General features: G+C 43.2%; 1 protein-coding gene across 1 annotated transcript in view; it reads left to right on the forward strand.

The window, feature by feature from the left end:
• Positions 1-22,725, forward strand: part of LOC143781991 (collagen alpha-6(VI) chain-like) — a 251,975-nt gene that overhangs the window by 13,384 nt on the left and 215,866 nt on the right. The gene's annotated exons all lie outside the window — the stretch shown is intronic.

Here is a 22,725-nt window from a genome sequence, read left to right on the forward strand (position 1 = left end):
GGCAGATGAAGCTGATGGCACCCACCCAGCCTCACCCCTATGAACACTTAACACCTAAGCAAAGGAATGGGTCAGAGAATAAGGTAAAAAGACCCCTAAGCATCCCCCTCTTCACCAAAAAATACCAGCAAAAGTAAAAAAAGGTGATGTACTTTAGCTTGAGGCTTAACAGGGAGTGGGGTTGCGTGGTTTCAATTAATGTGTCCATCATTTGGCCCTAATGGAAACTAAACAGATAAAGGGATGCGGATGAGTATGATTGTTTTTAAAAAAGCACTCCTCCTCCCATCAAAATTTTTATTCTCTCAGCATATTGCAATCATCATATTATTTACCACTGCATACTTACAATTGCTCATTTTGCCCTTCTACCCAGCTAATTTTCCCCTTTTCCATTAGGTCTATGACATCACTTGATTAATAACTGACTAACTGAATCCTTCTAAGTCAGGCCCATATACATTTGTATCTCATGAACTTACAAATCCCAGTATGTATTTAACAGTGGTAAAGAGATGCTGGGAGTTGTTGTTATCAGTCATTACCAGAATGTGGACCATACAGGAACCACAGTACTGATAAGACGTAGTCAGTATCAAACAGTAAAAATTTACAGTGGGTACGGAAAGTATTCAGACCCCTTTAAAATTTTTACTCTTTGTTTCATTGCAGCCATTTTGTAAATTCAAAAAATTTCATTTTTTTCTCATTAATGTACACTCTGCACCCCATCTTGACTGAAAAAAAACAGAAATGTAGAAATTTTTGCAAATTTTTTAAAAAATAAAAAAACTGAAATATCAGTCATAAGTATTCAGACCCTTTGCTCAGACACTCATATTTAAGTCACATGCTGTCCATTACCTTGTGATCCTCCTTGAGATGGTTCTACTCCTTCACTGGAGTCCATCTGTGTTTAATTAAACTGATAGGATTGATTTGGAAAGGCACACACCTGTCTATATAAGACCTCACAGCTCACAGTGCATGTCAGACCAAATGAAAATCATGAGGTCAAAGGAACTGGCCAAGGAGCTCAGAGACAGAATTGGGGTAAGTCCAGATCTGGCCAAGGTTACAAAAAAATTTCTGCAGTACTCAAGGCTCCTAAGAGCACAGTGGTCTCCATAATCCTTAAACGGAAGATGTTTGGTACCACCAGAAGTCTACCTAGACTTGACTGTCCAGCTAAACTGACCAATCATGGGAGAAGAGCCTTGATGAGAGAGGTAAAGAAGAACCCTAAGATTACTGTGGCTTAGGTCCAGAGATGCAATAGGAAGATGGGAGAAAGTTCCACAAAGTCAGCTATCACTGCAGCCCTCCACCAGTCGGGCCTTTATGGCAGAGTGGCCCGACAGAAGCCTCTGCGCAGTGCCAGACTGCCTGACATATGCAAGCCCGCATAGAGTTTGCTAAAAAACACATGAAGGACTCCCAGACTATGAGAAATAAGATTCTCTGGTCTGATGAGACAAAGATAGACCTTTTTGGTGATAATTTTAAGCGGTATGTGTGGAGAAAACCAGGCACTGCTCATCACCTACCCGATACAATTCCAACAGTGAAACATGGTGGTGGCAGCATCATGCTATGGGGTGTTTTTCCGCTGCAGACAGGACGACTGGTTGTCATTAGTGATGGGTGACTAGCATTCTTGCTCAGGTCTCCCCGAGCATGCTCGGGTGATCTCCGAGTATTTGTGAGAGCTCGGAGATTTAGTTTTTGTCAATGCAGCTGCATGATTTACGGCTGGTAGCCAGCCTGAGTACATTTGGGGGTTGCCTAGTTGCTAGGGAATCCCCTCATGTATTCAAGCTGTCTAGCAGCCATAAATCATGCAACTGCGCCGACAAAAACGAAATCTCTGAGCAGTCACAGATACTCGGAGACCACCCGAGCATGCTCGGGAAAACCTGAGCAAAGAGTATGCTCGCTCATCACTAGTTGTCATTGAAGGTAACATGAATGCGGCCAAGTAAAGAGATATCCTGAATGAAATCCTCTTCCAGAATGCTCTGTACCTCAGACTTGGCCAAAGGTTCACCTTCCAAGAAGACAATGACCCTAAGCACACTGCTAAAACAACAAAGGAGTGGCTTCAGAACAACTCTGTGACCATTCTTGACTGGCCCAGCCAGAGCCCTAACCTAATCCCAATTGAGCATCTCTGGAGAGACCTGAAAATGGCAGTCCACCAACATTCACCATCCAACCAGATGGAAATGGAGAGGATCTGCAAGGAAGAATGGCAGAGGATCCCCAAATCCAGGTGTGAAAAACTTGTTGCATCATTCCCAAAAAGACTCATGACTGTATTAGCTCAAAAGGGTGCTTCTACTCAATACTGAGCAAAGGGTCTGAATACTTATGACCATGTGATATTTCAGTTTTTCTTTTTTAATACATTTGCAAAAATTTCTACATTTCTGTTTTTTCAGTCAAGATGGGGTGCAGATTGTACATTAATGATAAAAAAATGAACTTTTTTGAATTTACAAAATGGCTGCAATGAAACAAAGTGTGAAAAATTTAAAGGGGTCTGAATACTTTCAGTACCCACTGTACATCCATGTACCTTATGTGTAACTTTTTTCTGTCACATTTCCACCAAATTTAATACCCATTTTATAGCCCCATACATTATGATACCGCACACATTCATGTTTTCTAAGTCAATATATTTCTAAAGGTGCTATTAACATGAAATTTTCACCAAATGTCAGTAACAATCTATCCAATCCACGCAGGCAGATAAATCAAACCATAGATGTCCATAAATTAAGTTATGTGTAATAATGAGAAGTGACATAGGGAAAAAGTATTGAACATGCTTACTGAAACGTAATTCAAATGTAATCTACTATATAATTGTCTAAGGGTACTTCCGTCTTTCTGTCTGTCTGTCTGTCCTTCTTTCTGTCGTGGTTATTCATTCGGTGATTGGTCTCGGCAGCTGCCTGTCATGGCTGCCGCGACCAATCAGCGACGCGTACAGTCAGGAAAAAAATGGCCGCTCCTTACTCCCCGCACTCACTGCCCGGCGCCCGCATACACCCCTCCGGTCACCGCTCACACAGGGTTAATGCCGGCGGTAACGGACCGCGTTATGCCGCGGGTAACGCACTCCGTTACTGCCGCTATTAACCCTGTGTGTCCCCAACTTTGTACTATTGACGCTGCCTATGCGGCATCAATAGTACAAAATGCAATGTTAAAAATAATAAATAAAAAAAAAAAACTTCTATACTCACCCTCTGTAGTCCGCTGAGCCGCTTGCACCGGCTGCCATCTTCCGTTGCAGGTTGCGGTGGCAAAGATGGTATGGCAGAAGGACCTGCCATGACGTCACGGTCATGTGACCGCGACGTCATCACAAGTCCTGCGCGCATGCGCAGAAAGGACCTGACGTGACGTCACGGTCATGTGACCGCTACATGGTCATGTGACCACGACGTCATCACAGGTCCTGCGCTCAGCCCTGGGACCGGAAGCTGCCGTGGACTACAAGGGGCCCTCGGAAAGGTGAGTATATGTTTATTTTTTATTTTTTAACCTGTGACAAACGTGGCTGGGCAATATACTACGTGACTGGCCAATATACTACGTGGCTCTGTGCTGTATACTATGTCGCTGGGCAATATACTATGTAACTGGGCAATATACTACGGCGCTGAGCAATATACTACGTCGCTGGGCAACATACTACGTCGCTGGGCAATATACTACGTCGCTGGGCAAAATACTAAATACTACGTGGCTGGGCAATATACTACATGACTGGGCAATAAACTACGTGGCTGGACAATATACTACGTGGACATGCATATACTAGAATACCCAATGTGTTAGAATCGGGCCACCATCTAGTACTTCATATAAAAGCCTCTATTGGTGGTGACTGCAGCGCCCCAGAGTCCTGGTCGTTGCAGTACTGTGGCTCCGCCACTATGGGGAGCCATGGTGCGTCCGATGGCACTGAAGGAGTTCATCTGATCAGGTATCACAGACACCAATATGTTTCACAGCAGGGCCTCCGGGGGGAGCTAAGGGTTCTATTCATTAGGCCACTCCCCACCATAGTGGGTAAACTGGGGGTCAGGCAGGAAGTTAGATCAGAAAGCTGACTGGATTGGACGAAGCAACACTCAGTGGCAGAGGGTGTTGTGGAGGAAGAGACAGTAGGGTCTCTGCCAGGGGTGGGATCCTGGCAGAGGCTTGGCATTGGAAAGAACGTAACGGGACCGTGCCTGCTCAGAATAGCGGCGGTGCCCTAAGAAAGGACTAGAAGCGAGATAGATTGTGCTGAGTGAGAAACGAGATCAAGCAATAGGAGAATTCCAGTAGGGGTCGTGCTGTAAGACCGGAGCAACACCCTACTGAGGCGCATTACCGGTGGCCGGAACGCCGAGGGAGTATTATAACATTCAGCTTCAAGCAATACTCTAAACAGCGGCAGGACAGTCAGTTTAAGGCGGGCTGTCTAACACATATCACCTATGAAGTCTTGGGAGGCAATTGCGGGAGAGGGGCGTCTCTAGGGTCCCGGAAGAACTCCAGGCCTATCCGACAAACGGGTGCCGTTCCAACTGTAACATCAGGAAGGGACGGACGATTAGAAGAACATCATTTAATCGAGTTGTGAGGGAACTTAAGAAACAGACACAACAGTTGTGGGGTACTTTCCGTAAGCACAGCAGGGGAGGACTACAACACATAGCGCTAAGAAGGAAGGCACCGATTTCCACCTGTGAAGAGAACTCTGGAAGTGCCATTGGACCGGCCGGACTTGCGCAGCCTGGTGAACCGTATTCTGGACTGAGATCTCCAGTAAAGAGGTAAAGAGACTGCAACCTGGTGTCCTCGTTATTTACCGCGACCTGCACCCCACAACTGCACCGTTACAACACCACTTATTGCACCGGACGTCCCCCACTGACAGACATGGCCACGGACCGGGTCTAGCCACCGTGACAACCCCAGGACTGAGACCTAGAGGCCCGGCTCCGGGTACCCCTCGGCCCTGCGGCGGTGTGGGGGCGCTTCAAATTTTGGCGTCACGAACAGGATCTACTTAAGCCTGAAGAATCAGGTCATGTGTGCCTAGAGACTGTGATTTGTTGTGCTTGGACTGTACTTTATTAAGAGGACTGTGTGTTGTGCCATTTGCCGCCAAAATCCACCGCCATTGTAGCGCTGAGGAGAGCGCAGGAAGAGAAGAGGGGCGTGAAGGGGGCGTAGGCAAGCTGGAGAGCGCGAACAGCAATGGCCGCCCAGTCTAAGTATTTCTGTGTCCTGAGGACGTGCCCGTCAACAGCCGAGGTCCGCCTCCTGATCCTGGTCAGAGGGTGGAAACCATGGGGACGGGGCCGCCCACGAAAGAGACCGCGGGAAGAAGACATTGGAGAGGAGATAAAGATGGCGACACCAGAAGCACCGCATGGGGATGGTCGAACTCCGAGAGAGGCTGGACAGCCCGGTGTGGCTCAGGATACGCCGCCGCTGCGGGAGCTGACCCTCACGGAGCCAACGATGGGCCGACCCCCCAGGCCGCCGTCGGAAGAGTGCGTTGCCGCAGCCGAGGCCCGGCGGATCGCTGCTCGCCTGGAGGCCGATGCTCGAGTGACTGCTCGGCTGGGCCGGCCCACGGAGGTCTGCTTGTCTCCAGTGTCCCTTGATCCTCTCAACCCGGTCGCGGCTGGAAGTGCGCCGCTGACACCAGGCTTGAAGCTCCTGCCTGAAGCCGAACACCTGCGGCACATGATGGCTGCATGGCGAGCCCGGCCACAACCGGTACCCCAGGTAGACTTGCTCACTGTTGCGGAGCCCCCCTTGTCCCACTGGGGTGTAGTGGTCTCCTTTAACCCCCAATATGGACGCGGGGTCATCCAGGAGATTGGGGAGCCGCTGCAAATCCACGTGGAACGGGAAGAAGTGGAGCCCTGCAGCGGAAGGTTTCTCCGCGACCTGGAGCCAGGTGATGCGGTGACGTACACCCGATGGAGGAGGGCTACGGGAGAAGCTGGCTGGGTGGCGCGAGGTGTTCAGCGGTGCATCGCCCTCCAGGCTGCTGCTGAAGCACCGGAAGAAGGTGATCCCAAGGGAAAAGCAGCGGAGCCTGGCCCCGCGGAACCACAAGAAGCCCGACCTCGCTGTGCCCCGGAGGAACGTGTGCACCTGCCAGTAAGAAGGGCCTCCCGGCGAGGGATTTTATCACTGCTGGGACCGGAACGGCGTCCTGGCTCACCAGTGCGATCTGTTGGCCTGGTGAGGCCGGATAGGAGACCACCTTCCGCTTCACCACAGTAAGGTTTTACTGTTTCTTTTGAAAATGTAAATAGTTCTCCTTTTAACTGTTTGTTTACTGTTTGCTGCTAAACCCGTCCAGGGTTAACTTTTTATGGATCCCTTAGTTGACCCGGGATCCTTATTGTTTGTTTTTCTACAAGTTTGCACAAGTTTTACAAACTGAGAAATCATGAACAGTGCATGATCCAAACTTTCTTGTAAATAGTTTGCACCTTATTAAAGGCGCTTCCTACTGGTTTTATTTAAAGACTCTTTGCGAAGATACCGTTCTGGAACCTTTGCTGAACAAAGACTGGTAGGCTGAGAAGACGAGCTACCTCAGAAAGACTTGATCCTCTTTTAAAGGGGATGTCCAACAGCGTACTTACGAGAGATACTGTTTTAAGAACAGTAATGCCATGGTAATGTTGGAATGAGAAAAGTTGTATGTGTTTTAACTAGTTAAATGTAAAGAAATACTGATGATGATGCTCTGGAAGAAATGTAACTGTTTTGCATATAGGAAAGTTATGTGTGTTCAATTTGTTTAAAATGTGAAACCTAGATAATGTTCTTTGAAAAAGAAAGATGCAGAAAGCCCGTAGGGGCAGATTTAGAGTTCTGCTTAAGTGAAAGTAAGAAAGTAATAATGAAGGTGAGGATAGAAGGTAAACCCTGAGTCCCCATAGAAAGTTAATAATGTGTTACTAAGGACAGAAAGTGAACCCGTAGGGGTTAGTGAGTGAGTCCTAATAGGAGCCAAGTAGAGCCGGCTCCATGTTCTCTAATTGAAAGGAATGTTATGTCTATACCATGTATAGTAGAGAAAGGCAGTAGGCCCTGGCTGAACGGGGCGGTCCTGTAAAAGAAAGGAGAGGCAGTAGGTCTGGTGCCATAGGGACAGGCGGTCCTGCAGGTTCAAAGTAGGAGAATGAAAAGTTAACTTGCCCTGTAATGTGATTATGGGAAGGCCTTTAGCGAGCTAGGAGTGTATGTTCCTTGAAGGCAATGTTAAATTATTGTTCATTTAATTGCACTTAGTAGAATACCCGGTTGGGTAATGAGAGTTAATTGTAGCCTGTTGCTATGATATTTAATTATGTTTGTAACGTTAAAGTGTCCTCACCTCCCATAAAGGGAAGCCTGTTCAAGTATACTTATTGTTTGCACTCAACAAAATTGTATGTCTTTTTGCTAACCTGTATTGTTGTTTTCTTCCCAGTCCCGGAGTACTGTGTTTAACCAGGGGGGAGTGCAGCGCCCCAGAGTCCTGGTCGTTGCAGTACTGTGGCTCCGCCACTATGGGGAGCCATGGTGCGTCCGATGGCACTGAAGGAGTTCATCTGATCAGGTATCACAGACACCAATATGTTTCACAGCAGGGCCTCCGGGGGGAGCTAAGGGTTCTATTCATTAGGCCACTCCCCACCATAGTGGGTAAACTGGGGGTCAGGCAGGAAGTTAGATCAGAAAGCTGACTGGATTGGACGAAGCAACACTCAGTGGCAGAGGATGTTGTGGAGGAAGAGACAGTAGGGTCTCTGCCAGGGGTGGGATCCTGGCAGGGGCTTGGCATTGGAAAGAACGTAACGGGACCGTGCCTGCTCAGAATAGCGGCGGTGCCCTAAGAAAGGACTAGAAGCGAGATAGATTGTGCTGAGTGAGAAACGAGATCAAGCAATAGGAGAATTCCAGTAGGGGTCGTGCTGTAAGACCGGAGCAACACCCTACTGAGGCGCATTACCGGTGGCCGGAACGCCGAGGGAGTATTATAACATTCAGCTTCAAGCAATACTCTAAACAGCGGCAGGACAGTCAGTTTAAGGCGGGCTGTCTAACACATATCATCTATGAAGTCTTGGGAGGCAATTGCGGGAGAGGGGCGTCTCTAGGGTCCCGGAAGAACTCCAGGCCTATCCGACAAACGGGTGCCGTTCCAACTGTAACATCAGGAAGGGACGGACGATTAGAAGAACATCATTTAATCGAGTTGTGAGGGAACTTAAGAAACAGACAACAGTTGTGGGGTACTTTCCGTAAGCACAGCAGGGGAGGACTACAACACATAGCGCTAAGAAGGAAGGCACCGATTTCCACCTGTGAAGAGAACTCTGGAAGTGCCATTGGACCGGCCGGACTTGCGCAGCCTGGTGAACCGTATTCTGGACTGAGGACTCAGAGATCTCCAGTAAAGAGGTAAAGAGACTGCAACCTGGTGTCCTCGTTATTTACCGCGACCTGCACCCCACAACTGCACCGTTACAACACCACTTATTGCACCGGACGTCCCCCACTGACAGACATGGCCACGGACCGGGTCTAGCCACCGTGACAACCCCAGGACTGAGACCTAGAGGCCCGGCTCCGGGTACCCCTCGGCCCTGCGGCGGTGTGGGGGCGCTTCAGTGACAGTTTCAAGATGTCTCCTGTATCGAGAAACTAGTAATTTGCATTCCTCAAGTGTCATTTTGGCCATTCAAACTCTCTTAAAATCCTGAAAGTTATGTTGGCTCCTTCGATGAACTCTGAGCTTTAGTTCCTTCCATAAATTTTCCATAGGATTCAGGTCAACTGATTGGCTGGGCCATTCTAGCAGCTTTATTTTCGTTCTCTGAAATTAATTTAGAGTTTCCTTGGTTGTGTGTTTGGGATCATTGTATTGCTGAAATATTCACCCTCATTTCATCCTCATCATCCTGATTGATAGCAGCAAATTTTTATCAAGAATGTTTCAGAACATTTATCCATCCATCCTTCCTTCATTTACATGATCACACACCAATAGAGAAAAAAATTAAGGAGTGAAATCTTAAATAATTATTGCAAAACATATTTTATTACAAAATTTATGACAAACACATAATACAATATTATTTAATGAGATACTACATATCAGGGTACCAAACCACAACAAAGCTCTTGACGAAACTGCGGTAGCGGTGAAACGTGCATCGAGATGTGTTCTGACCAGATTATCTTCTCCTGCTCCAACAAGACTGCAGGTAATTACGGGTTATTCATGGTGGTCCTGTTGGTAGTATTATAACTGAGGATCATCTTATCTCTATACTGAGCAAGATGTGTATTGGATCATGTTACATATATTATACACTACATTGATGGAGAAGTAAACTTGTGATAATCATTTGCTCAATAAGTGTAGAGATTCTTACATTCAGTTACAATACAGGTATTAGATCTGTACCAGGCATATGGGCTATTATATCCATGTCTATACATTTCTTTATGTGCTGGTGATACCTGTTTCCAGCTTTGTTGTGGTTTGATACCCTGATATGTAGTATCTCATCAAATAATATTGTATTATGCATTTGTCTTAAATTTTGTAATAAAATATATGTTTTACGATTATTATTTAAGATTTCACTCCTTCATTTTTTTTTTCTCTATTGGTGTGTGTATATATATATTAGCTGATGAAGGGATCAATTTATTGTGGATGAGAAATGTATTGGTTATATCTTCAATTACATGATGTTTGCCAGTGCCATATGCTGAAAAACAGCCCACACCATGATATTCCCACCTGCAAACTTGGCGTGCATTATGGCATCCCAAAAGTTAAAATTTGGTCTCATCGAACCAGATTATATTCTCCCTATACACTGTGTTCCAAATTATTATGCAAATTGGATTTAAGTGTCATAAAGATTTAATTGTTTTGTTTTTCAAATAAACTCGTGGATGGTATTGTGTCTCAGGGCTCAATGGATCATTGAAATCAATCTTAAACACATGTGATAATTGGTTTTCCAGGTGATTCTAATTAAAGGAAAACTACTTAAAAATGATGTTCCACATTATTAAGCAGGTCACAGTTTTCAAGTGACATGGGAAAGAAAAAGGATCTCTCTGCTCCTGAAAATCATCAAATAGTGCAATGCCTTGGTGAAGGGATGAAAACATTAGAAATTTCCCGAAAACTTAAGCGTGATCATCGTACTGTTAAGAGATTTGTGGCTGTATCTGAGCACAAAAGTGTTTGTGCTGATAAAGGCATAATGAGGAAGATTTCTGCCAGGCAAGTTCATCGGATTAAGAGAGTGGCTGCTAAAAAGCCATTACAAAGCAGCAAACAGATATTTGAAGCTGCTGGTGCCTCTGGAGTCCCTCGAACCTCAAGATGTAGGCTCCTTCAAAGGCTTGCTGTGATGCATAAACCTACTATTCGGCCACCCTTAAACAGTGTTCACAAGCAGAAATGGTTGTATTGGGCCCACACATACATGAAGACTAATTTCCAAACAGTCTTGTTTACTTATAAGTGTTGAGCAACCATGGATGGTCCAGATGGATGGAGTAGTGGATGGTTGGTGGATGGCCACCATGTCCCAACAAGGCTACAACATCAGCAAGGAGGTGGAGGAGTCATGTTTTGGGCTGGAATCATGGAGAAACAGCTGGTGGAGTCCTTTAAGGTTCCTGAAGGTGTGAAAATGACCTCTGCAAAGTATATAGAGTTTCTGACTGACAACTTTCTTCCATGGTCTAAAAAGCAGAAACGTGCCTTCAGGAGCAAAATCATCTTCATGCTGACAATGCACCATCTCATGCTGCAAAGAAAACCTCTGAGTCATTGGCTGCTATGGGCATAAAAGGAGACAAACTCGTGGTGTGGCCACCATCTTCCCCTGAACTCAACCCTATGGATAACCTTTGGAGTATCATAAAGCAAAAGATCTATGAGGGTGGGAGGCAGTTCACATCAAAACAGCAGCTCTGGGAGGCTATTCCAACTTCATGCAAAGAAATACAAGCAGAAACTCTCCAAAAACTCACAAGTTCAATGAATGCAAGAATTGTGAAGGTGATATCAAAGAAGGGTTCCTATGTTAACATGTAACTTGGTCTGTTACGATGTTTTGGCCTTAAAGAGCTTTTTTGTTCAGTGAATGTGACCTCCTAATGCTGCAAATTCCACAAATGAGTATTTTCAGTTCTTTAAAACATATCAAATGTTTAGAAATTCCACTGTGCCTAATAATTTGGAACAGTGCATTTTGAGTTTTTATTCATTTTGGAGATTATACTGTTATCATTGGGAGTTTTTTTCAATAAAATTCGATGTATACTCTAATGGGTGATTACTTTTATTAGACTGACTGTCATTTGCACCAACCATTTAGGAAAATCCGATAAAAATGTAATTTGCATAATAATTTGGAACATAGTGTATTTAACAGGCTTATCTAAATATTGCTGATCAAACTTTAAATTCTCATGAACATGTTTGTTCAGCAATGTACTCTTCTGTGGTAAGCATGCATACAGGCCATGGAGGTTGAGTGCATTACTTATACTGTACATATTGTTTATACAATTGTACCTGCTGATTCTAAGGCCATGTTCAAACTTTGCGGGTCTTACCGTGGACCCGCAGCGTTTCTGCAGCTGCGGGTCCGCAGCAGTTTCCATTGCGTTTACATTTACATGTAAACCCTATGGAAACCGCAAACCGCTGTGCACATGCTGCGGGAAAAACCGCGCAGACACGCAGCGGTTTACAACCCGCAGCATGTCACTTCTTTGTGCAGAATCGCTGCGATTCTGCACCCATAGAAATGCATTGAACCGCTTATTTCCCGCATGGGGCTGTGCCCATGTTGCGGGAAGTAAGCGGATAATGTGCGGGTGGTACCCGGGGTGGAGGAGAGGAGACTCTCCTCCAGGCCCTGGGAACCATATTTGGGATAAAAAAAGAATTAAAATAAAAAATCATGTTATACTCACCTCTCAGCGCTGCACGCGGCCGGCCGGTCAGAGTTGCTGTGCGAACAGGACCTGCGGTGACGTCGCGGTCACATGACCGTGATGTCGCGGTCACATGACCGTGACGTCACGAAGGGTCCTTCTCGCACATCATCTTTGGAACCGGACCGCCGGGTGCAGCGCCGAGGAGATCGAGACGTCAGAGGGTGAGTATATAAACTTTTTATTTTAACATTACTATTGATGCTGCATATTGCTGCATATGCAGCATCAATAGTATAGGCGGAAACCCGCAGCGGAAACCGCGGAACAAACCGCGATAAATCTGCAGGGATAACCGCAGCGGTTTTGCCCTGCAGATTTATCAAATCCGCTGCGGGAGAACCCGCAGAGGTCACCCGCAAACTGTGAACATGGCCTAAGTCTTTCTGTAGCTCTACACGGGTGGTTCTTTGCTCTTGGACAACTCTTCTGATAATTCTTTTTATTCTTCTGTCTGAAATCGCGAGGGGAGCACCTCATCATGGCAGGTTTATGGTGAAATAATGTTCTTTCCACTTCTAGATTATAGCCTCAAAGATTCTGCCTGGAAACTTCAGTAGTTTAGAAATTCTTCTGTAACTAATGCCATCAGTATATTTTGCAACAACAAGGTTGCAAAGCTCTTGAGACAGCTCACTGGTTTTATCCATCACAAGATGTTTCTTGTGTTCCACCTTGGTAATGAGACACCTTTTTAAAGGCCATCAGTTGAACCAGCTGATATAGTTTTTCACTAAGTAGCTGTTGCCAACCTCTTTGGTTAGGTAGGATTGAGTAGTGTTCAACAGGGACAGTTATAATTATGTGACAATCCATTGACTATACTACCTACCCACTCCAAGTTATTTATGGACAATACGCTGTTATTGGTATTATTAAAGTGTACTGATTGACCTTCTTTGGAATTTGTATATCATATATATTGTATCCTGCTATTAGAAATACACTCTGTAGCACTTCCTTTTTTCGTCCGCCGTGACATTTTATTGGTTACTTGCGCCATATTTTTTTTAACTACCGTATTTTAAAATGTCTGATAAAGTAATACATGCTAGTGGTGTTTAGTGAATTAGTTTGTGTTTGTGTGGAGGCCGCATACTTGTATATATTTCTTCTTGTGTTGGTCATATTTCTTGCACACTGACAAAGAGATACAGTGCACACAGTTAAAGCATACAGAAGAAAACATACAAAGAATATCAATTAGATTTGCAGGGTTTTTTGTGACATGTAACAAAATGTAAATTACTGAATCAGTAAAAGTGGGTAAACCGAGGCTTGTGTGAAGTCACTTGCTGCTAGCAGTAGAATAGAGAGAGGATAGTAAATAGATGGTTCAGTGATTTATGAGACAGTTTGACTTTGTACAGTGGTTTAAGGTGTTATAAGAAATGAGTAGTGTATGTGAGCTGTAAACAGGCGAGGGAAGGAGAGAGGGACTCATGGGGTTAGAATGCACCAAACGTGTGAGTAGATAGTAAGTTTGGAGGTAATACAGCAGATAAAATGAAGACAGAAGCAGAGAATATGATGATGAGACAAATAGTTGTAAGTAGGGTTGAGCGAAACGGGTCGTTCATTTTCATAAGTCGCCGACTTTTGGCAAAGTCGGCGTCTCATGAAACCCGACCCGATCCCTGTGCGGGGTCGGCCATGCGGTACGCGATCTTGGCGCTAAAGTCGCGTTTCGTATGACGCGTTTAGCGCCATTTTTTCAGCCAATGAATGAGCGTGGGCAGAGTGATGACATAGGTCTTAGGGGAGTGAACGCCTATCGTCATGTTATCGCTTGTGCGCAGTAGGGATTTGGAATGTGCAATACGAAATTTTCTGTGCTGGGACGGAGGGGAGAGAGAGAGAGAGAGAGAAAAAAAATATATATTTCTTCATTGGGTTTCGTGTTTCGGCCGAAACCCGACATTTCACGGTGGTCGGCCGATTTCACTCGACTCGACTTTTAAGACAGTCGGGTTTCACAAAACCCGACTCGACCCTAAAAAACTAAAGGTCGCTCAACCCTAGTTGTAAGTAGCACAACTCCAATTAACTAGTAGGAGAAGACACTGTAGTTATGAATTTACTTTATATTTTGCCATAACCTGTTACTTTTTGTTGGGCTACAGCCCTGACAACTGCTTTAGACTGCATACTACACCTTGTATATTGTACTGCTGTGACGTAACTCTAAGTGCTGTATATGAACAGGTTATATAGAGTGGCGTACCGCTAATAACGGCAGACCATTCAACTGCTATGGTGGCCACCCACTTAACTTTCAAGTTTATCCTCATACTGGATATGCTCTCTACAATGCCATACATGATTAGTGCATATGGACACAATGGCGGATATTGTTAATGGATGGAGGTCACAACAGAGCCATTAGTAGAAGGTGGGATACAAAATAGGGAGCATTATTATTCAGCCACCAAGCAAAGTAATGGGTCAGAAACTAAGATGACAGGACCCTAATGAACCCCCCTCCCCCTCTGATGGGTCCGGTAACAAGCTATGATGATCACTTCCACTAAAATTTTTATCTTTTTCACCAAAAAACATCAGCAAAAGTAAGAAAAAAACTACTTTAGTGGTGAAACTCAACACCAAGATCAATTTCAATGTTATAAACAGAATCATTCATTTTTTGTGGACCATTTACACAATGCAAAGTGCAAATACTGATATTCATTCGTGACATCCTATATTTTAAATATCAGTCACAAGTATAGTCATGGAAACTAATATTGCTTATAATAAGGGACCATTTAGTTTCAATTAAATTGTCCAGCAATTGTTGGATTGCCTAATGGAAACTAAACAGGCCCTTATTATAGAAAAAGGGGAGGGTATAATGATTTTTGCATCCATCATGTGACAAGTAGAGTTAGCAACAAAACTGCTGGTGGCTCTGGTAATGTATTCATGTATTTGTGGTGGTTCTGGTGTTGTATTCCTGCAGTGATGGTGGTTCTTGTGAAATTCATGTAGTGATGGTTGTTCTGGTGCTGTAATCATCACCAGAACCATCATCATTACATGAATATGAAACTAAAATCATCATTATTACATGAATAAAACACCAGAGCGATAAATAGTAGATCAATATGGCACCAACACCATAATCAGTAAATATATAGGGCACTAGAACCACCATCACTACATGAATACATCACAAGAACAACTATCTGTGCATAATTATGGCACCAGAACCACCATCAATACATAAATGCATCACCAGAACCACATTAAGTACAGGAACACATAATGAAAACCATGTCAGTAAATAATTTCACCACTACCATCATCATTACATGAATACACCACCAGAACCATCATCAATACATCAATGCATTACCAGAACCACCATAAGTACATGACTACATCACCAAGCTTAGTGCAGCAATCATTGTAATGTAAAGTCAGCCCCATATACTCTTGTATCACATGAACCTACAACTCCCAGTATGTCCTTAACATAGGTAAGGTAATGCTAGGAGTTGTTATCAGACTGCGGACCATACAGTACTAACTAGATGAAGGTGGGATCACAATTAAATATTTACAACCAGGTACCTAATAGAGGACATCTTCTCTGATTGGAGCTGTTCATTTATTTCGTCTTGATCTTGTCCAGACTTCATGATGACTTTTGATGACTTTTCATATCCACATCTAGTCTCTGCAGACTGGCCTCTTTTCTGGTCTTCTGCAGCATTTATCCATACGGTTCCCTTAAAAATAAGAGTGTTATTAAAATCCCCTCTACATAAAAATATCTGTCCATACTATGAACTAAATAAGTCTCCGATGGTATATGGCCTCCCCCCTCTCTGCCCTAATGAGTCACAACTGCTACACTGTCAGACTATACCACACTGTACCTCATTATCAGCTATAACATCCCCACCATCCCCCCTTATGAACCACGGCCTATATATGCCCTGCCATGGTAGCCTCTCTAAATACTGTTCCACCATTTCACGCTGACCTATCTCCATATCAGTTCTATGCCCCCCACTATGAGTCATACTGCTCACCATGCTGCCCTCTCCTGACTGTATCCCCTTCTCCCACTGTCCCCTACATGGTATGATGATTACCATAGCTGACAATACAGTATGATATCCACAACAGCCCTCCATTATACACTATTATGTCCACCACAGTTCCACATGTAGTATGATGTCCAGAAAAGCCCCCAATATATAGTATGGTCACCATCACAGCACCCCCATATGTAGTGTGATGGCCCTTACAGTACCCCATACAGTATTATAGTGCAATGGTCCCAACAGCCCTTTATACAGTATAATGTCCTGCACAGAACCCCACACAGCATGAAATCCACCACAGCCCCCAATATATAGTATAATGCCTCCACAGCCCATGTATAATGTCCCCAGAGCCCCCTATATAATATGATGCACCCACAGCCCAAGTATAATGTCCCTCACAGCCAGCTCACAGTATACTGTAAAGTTCGCCACAGCCAACCCCAGTATGTTTCCCAGAGTAAAATGTTCCGCACAGCCAGCCCACATTATAATGTCCCCAACAGCCAGCTCTAAGTGTAATGTCCCTCACAGTCAGCCCCAAGTATAATGTCCCCACAGCCAACCCTAGTATACAGTAGTGTTCGCCACAGCTAAATTTGCTCTTCTATTATTGTCCACGTTAAGTATTTACTGCAAATCATTTCTGTATCACAAATGTGTCACTTGGCAGAAAGAAAACTACATAAAAAAGTGCATTTTTGCCCATTTTTGTTGTTTTTTGGGGTTTTTTTTTCCCATTCATTAGACTGGGTGGTACAAGTTTGCTTTTCTATTATTCCCAGCAATACAAAAAAATGCATAAAGAATGCATGAATGAAAAAGCTATAAAAAAAGTGTGTGAAAAATAAAATTCATGTTGCATTCTTGCAAATAGAGTGAATGAAGCAAGTCTAAACAATATTTTGAAGAAGATCTAATGAGTCTTTTTTTATAATACTTAAAAATTAAATGAATACTATGGCTTAAAAATATTTCATTCTCATCACCCTATGATTGCCTCATACTCATACAAAGTCGCTTCATGTGAAGTGAATGTTTTTATGATGCAGATGCCTGAGCTTTGCTTTCAAGGGCGAGAGGATATTTCTCTGGCTTCTTTACAGGTCATTAAGGAGAATAGTGTAATGGATTGGCAGGTCTGCAGCAACTTCCATGAAAGCTTCTAACTCTTATTATTCCCTTTCCTGGATATAGGTCAAGGGAATTATATGCATTAGTTGGAAAAAATATTTGTTAAACTTAAAAACTAGCTATTCTAGCAAATGTAGTGGGAATAATTTTACAAATCAGGTCTCTCTGTTTTATAGAACTTAATTAACTTTAAAAAAATTTTCTTAAGATTGATAGAGTGATAAACTGGCACTTCATCACACATAAAATACATATTACGGTAAGTGTTTTACCATTAAGCAATTATGCACCTGGATGAACCAGTTTGTCTATGGCGTGCACTACATTTGATAACATCGTAGATATTTTCTGCACTAACTTTGCATTCGTTTTCTTTAAGGCTATATGCACACGGTGAGAATTTTCAGCAGATTATTTTGAAGCAAAAATCAGAGTTTTAGCAGAGAAAATGTTGCATAAAATACACACATCTTTAACACGCTTACACATTTTTGCACTTTTTTTATACGTTTTAGTTGCTTTTTTTCCCACTCATTTGAATGTGTGAAAAATGTTGCAAAAACAGTGAAAAAAAAGACTAAACATGCTACAGATTTGATAAAATGCTTCAAATGTGCAAGGAAAGAATAGGCAGAATGTGAATGAGAATTTATTAATATTCTCTTTATTGGTACTGTAAAACACTGCATTGTTAAGAAGTCTGAAGTCGGCAAGATAAGTAGGATAAGCACATTAGTAACTTGTCAAAAAAAATCCAAAAGCTGATCACTAGTAGCAATACATATAAAATAATGAAATATCATATATACACCTTTTACTCCCAAACGTTTCGGAGCCTTGTTTTCCACCTACTCTCTGTACTGGCTTCAAATGTCATAGCCAATCAATAGCTTCAGCCGTAAAGAGTTGACACCACTGAGGCTAGTGATTGGTTGCAGACGACACATGGGGTATACAGACTCATGCAGTTGTGTAAGCAGAGAACAAGTGGGGTTGCATTTGCCCAGACAGAAAGGTGAGCTTACGTTGTTAGGGCTAGCGGAATGCACCGAGTATAGGAAGGAAACAACAAGGTGCGTTCGCAGCCTGTGGTCCACCGTGCAGAGATATCTGCTGCAAAGTAATTGGTGGCACTATATGGAGGTATAAGCGAACTCCGTTAACTTCCCAGAATCGCAAAGATATGAAAACGCTGTGCCCTGTTAACCTCACAGAGGATCACAGCTACCTAACTGAGCAAAACAAAGAGTGGTCATGCAGACAGCATAGCACACAAACAACTCCTCACCGGAGGTGCCGGCATTCTAGGGGCTTATTTCAGCCGGGCCCTGAATCCAAGCATACAAAACTCCTCACTGGGGGTGCCGGTATTCTAAGGGCTTATTTCAGCCAACCCTGACCACATGCAGACATGACCACCAAGTAGCAAACCTCATAACATAGGTTGATACTAGCGCATGGCCGTGCGCCCATGTGAACCTTATATAGCTGCAGCAGACAAGGACCTTCCTAGTGGTCCAATTGGAGCAGCTACAGGACCTCCGACCTCCAATGAGAGGTCCTCCCGTGGGCATGCTCAGTGTGTTCAAATCAGGACTTAGTCCCAGAAAAGCCTGCTCGCCGCTGACCAGTGCTGGCTGCAAAAGCAGATCCTGGAAAGGCACCAGTAACCCTTTGCACAGTATCAGGCTGAGCGAGACGCTGGGACCGACGTCTCCACTGAGCAGGCTCCACTGCGGCTGATGCAGAATGGGAGACCGCAGGAGACATGGCTCGAGATTCCCCCTGTGCAGCGGCGGGAACTCAACCCCTAACATACGTTATTACATTATTTTACATATTATAACTCGGATTTCCAGCTTTTGGATTTATCTTGGACAACCCCCTAAGCTAAACCATTGAAAACATTATACAGCCAATTCATTAAGACTGCCATTGAATACATTAGTCTTAATGAAGGGCTTGCTGGAATACGATGCCCCAAATTCATTTAGAGGCACACGCCACTTAATGAATTTGGCACATGTTCTTAGTGGTGTGCATTTCACTTCAACTGCTTCTCCATTCAGAAACTGGAGTAGCATTTCTGGCATAACAATTGGAAGCACTTTTGTTCAACTTGATGAGAGGGAATAGTCATACCTCATTCCACTCTAAATCTTCCCCAGCTCTTCCCATTTTGAAGGGTCTGCTTCAAACTGGCATTAAAACACCAAAAGATGCAACATTTTTGTGCAGCTTCAGGTTGTGCAAAAATGTAACTTTCCAAAATGGTTTATGACAGTTTAAGGGTGTGAAAGCTTTGATCAATCAGCAGGTCAAAATAAATGCAGCTAATCCACTTTTTTTTCTAAACCCGTAAGTACTTTATAGTGAATGTGTGCATTTGGTTAGAGTTGTTTAATGATGGAGCATTTTGAATTGCATTGGAAAAAATCAGTGTACATGTTCATAATCACTGAGTAGGTCATCGTCTAGCAAGAAACAGTCACTCACTCTTTGAATTTTTCAAGTTTTTAAGGTTTCTTTAATCTTTTTCAAAGATTGCAAAATAACATAAAATAATAAACAATTGTACAAAAAATGTGCCAAGAGGCCATTACATCTAATGTAAAAAGATACTAGCATTCCAAGTAACAAAGAGATCAGAAGCAAAACGTAGTGTACCAGTGAGTGCAAAGATTAGGAAAGAACAAAAAGTAAATATATGTCAGAAGCATTACAAAAGCAACACATTGTTAACAGTGAAATGAGAACAGGAGTTGAGGTAGATCTCACGCAAATAATTGATAGTAAACCATCTGGGATGGAGAGGTACAAGATGAGTATAATGAGTTAGTTAACCTCACCTAATTAATGTAAATATTCCACTGACCCCACGTTGCTTGAAGTCTGTTTCGAGAAATGGTCTCCCAACTTTAGAGATCCTAGAAATGGCAAAACTGATGGATTTTGTCTCAACAATGGTTTTTCACTATTAGATATGTGTCATTACATATTCAAGGGATCGATAGTTTACTGGCATGAACAAGCCTTGAAAATCAGTAATTTATTGCAGGCCTGATTTTCATCCTGTAGAATGTGAAGGCTGCAACCAATTGGGGAAAGGGTAGCAGCACCGTCTGGGAGGTAAATGTGTTTGTTTTTATCACATTAAAAGGATTTTTCAGGACTATTTTTTGTACTGTGGGCCTAAAACTAAAAAACAGGTATTTGCTAACTACTTGCCTATTTTACCCATCACCAGCACACAGCGGTCACTGATCTCTCCTGCCTGCGATTCAGCTGTTTAATGTCAAAAGCTCTTCCTCTTCTGAACTGCTCTATCTAGTGGGCTTGACTGCCGACATCATCCTGATTGACAGCCGGTTCACTGCATTTAGGCAGTGAGGAGCTGGCTGTCAATCAGCATGAGACTGGCAGTAACGCCCCCTCGACAGAGTAGAGCAGGAGAAAAGCTGCTGATCTGAAAAAGAGACTTCAGTGGAAGCTACTGAATCACTGACAGGAGCAGTCTGTGGCAGATACCGGGCACAGCAGGCAGGAAGGCAGCAACTACCTGCCTGTTTGTTTTTAGGCCCATAATAAAAGAATTAAATAGTCCCGGATAACTCCTTTAAGCTAACCTGCATAATAGCGGAGAACCCCTTTAACTGGCACTGAGAGAGACAAGTGGAGATTATAGAGCCCATGGGATGTTTGTGGTCAATAGCCACAATGGCATCTGAAAGGTCTACTGTTTACTGAGAATTACTGATGAATTACTGCACAATTTATCAGAGATCAGCATAGCACTGAAGGTTTTACCAGAAATTAGCTCTACAGGTAGGACCTCGATTTTGAAATTCTAGTTGTTGTATAACAAGTGGTCACATATTTTTCTTATATAGATAACCTCTGAAGTCTACTGCATGTCCAGCTCTCATCATAGAAAACTTTCTAAAGAGTCAACAAATAGCAAACAAAAATGACAGGACCACCAAGAGGAGGAATAGAAACTTTAGGATTGGTCAACAATATCACATCCATGTGGTGGTCTACTTACCAGCAACCCCCACCCACCTCCCTGTTGATCAGCAAATGAAAAGGAACCAGAAATGACACAGCTTCATACATTGTATAGTGGTCATAAATGGTACTGCAAGTTTTCTCCCATTCACCTGTGTGAGAAAGTGATTAGAGTACAATGTACAGTCAATTATGCTTGTTCTGTGCAAGGTTTTCTAGAATGGCTAGGGAACTTGGCTAGTTGGCTAGAGAATTTAAGAAGAGAGGGAGTTATCAGTCAGGCACCCATTTGCCCTTAGAAAAGTTAAGAGGTACATCTCACTTTCCTGGGTTTTCTCAGAGCAGACTTGCTAGGAGTCCAGATTCGAATTCTGCATTTCTTAACAGATATCCAATAAACGGTTAGTAAATAATATGACAACATACGTATCATCATAGCTAATAAAGGATTTTGACCCAAAACATAAAGTTGGTTTCTCTCATTTATAGTAATAACGGAATGTATTGTTATAAATGTGGCAGCAAGTTTAGTAAAAGAGGGCACAGGAAGAAGGAACCATACTGGCTGTTATCTTTGTCTTTCAACTTTTTTCTTTTAGAGAAGCTTCACCATAAATACACAGTATCATGTAAGGTTCTCAGTGTGTCATCTCATCAATATAGCTCTGTTCCCATAACAAACGTTTTTAGAGATGCCAACATTGATTTGATAGAAATAATACTACATTTCAGTAGAATGATTTTATGACCAATCTAACTTATTAAATTAAGTGGCATTAAGCATTCACGTGCCTGTTTCATATTACTGACTGGTTTGAAGACATAAACCACACTGTGGAAAAAAAAGTAGAAAACATTGGCAAGACATTCTCTGTATATTTTCTTTAGTCACACTAGATCACAGCTTGGCTCAGAGTCATGACTTGTAACACTGCCACCTCCATGTGTAGGCACATCCCTTTTGGCACCATCTAGAGCTCTATTCTGTAATGCTTGTGCAGTAGTATGCCAGACTTCCAGTAGGCGTGCCATTTCAAATACCCTATATTATCTTTGGCAGGAGAAATTATATACATTAATGTATGTTTAAATTACCAATAGTGAAGAACCAAAGTGTTTAGTCATAGATCTTGCCATAATAATCAGGATAAAAAACCTTTACTAAATACTGTACATGCTTGGTATAATGCTGGCACTGCAGAAGACAGGTGCACACATCACAATAATACAGCTCTGGCAAAAATTAAGAGACCACCATATCAAAACCCTATCATGGGCAGCCCAATCGCCAGACCTGAACCCCATTGAAAACCTCTGGAATGTAATCAAGTGGATGATGGATAGTCACAAGCCATCAAACAAAGAAGCACTTCTTAATTTTTTGCCCCCGAAGCAGTGTGAAAAGACTGGTGGAAAGCATGCCAAGACGTATGAAAGCTGTGATTAAACATTATGGTTATTCCACAAAGTA

Source organism: Ranitomeya variabilis, chromosome 6 (assembly GCF_051348905.1).
Source record: "Ranitomeya variabilis isolate aRanVar5 chromosome 6, aRanVar5.hap1, whole genome shotgun sequence".
Classification (NCBI taxonomy): Eukaryota; Metazoa; Chordata; class Amphibia; order Anura; family Dendrobatidae; genus Ranitomeya; species Ranitomeya variabilis.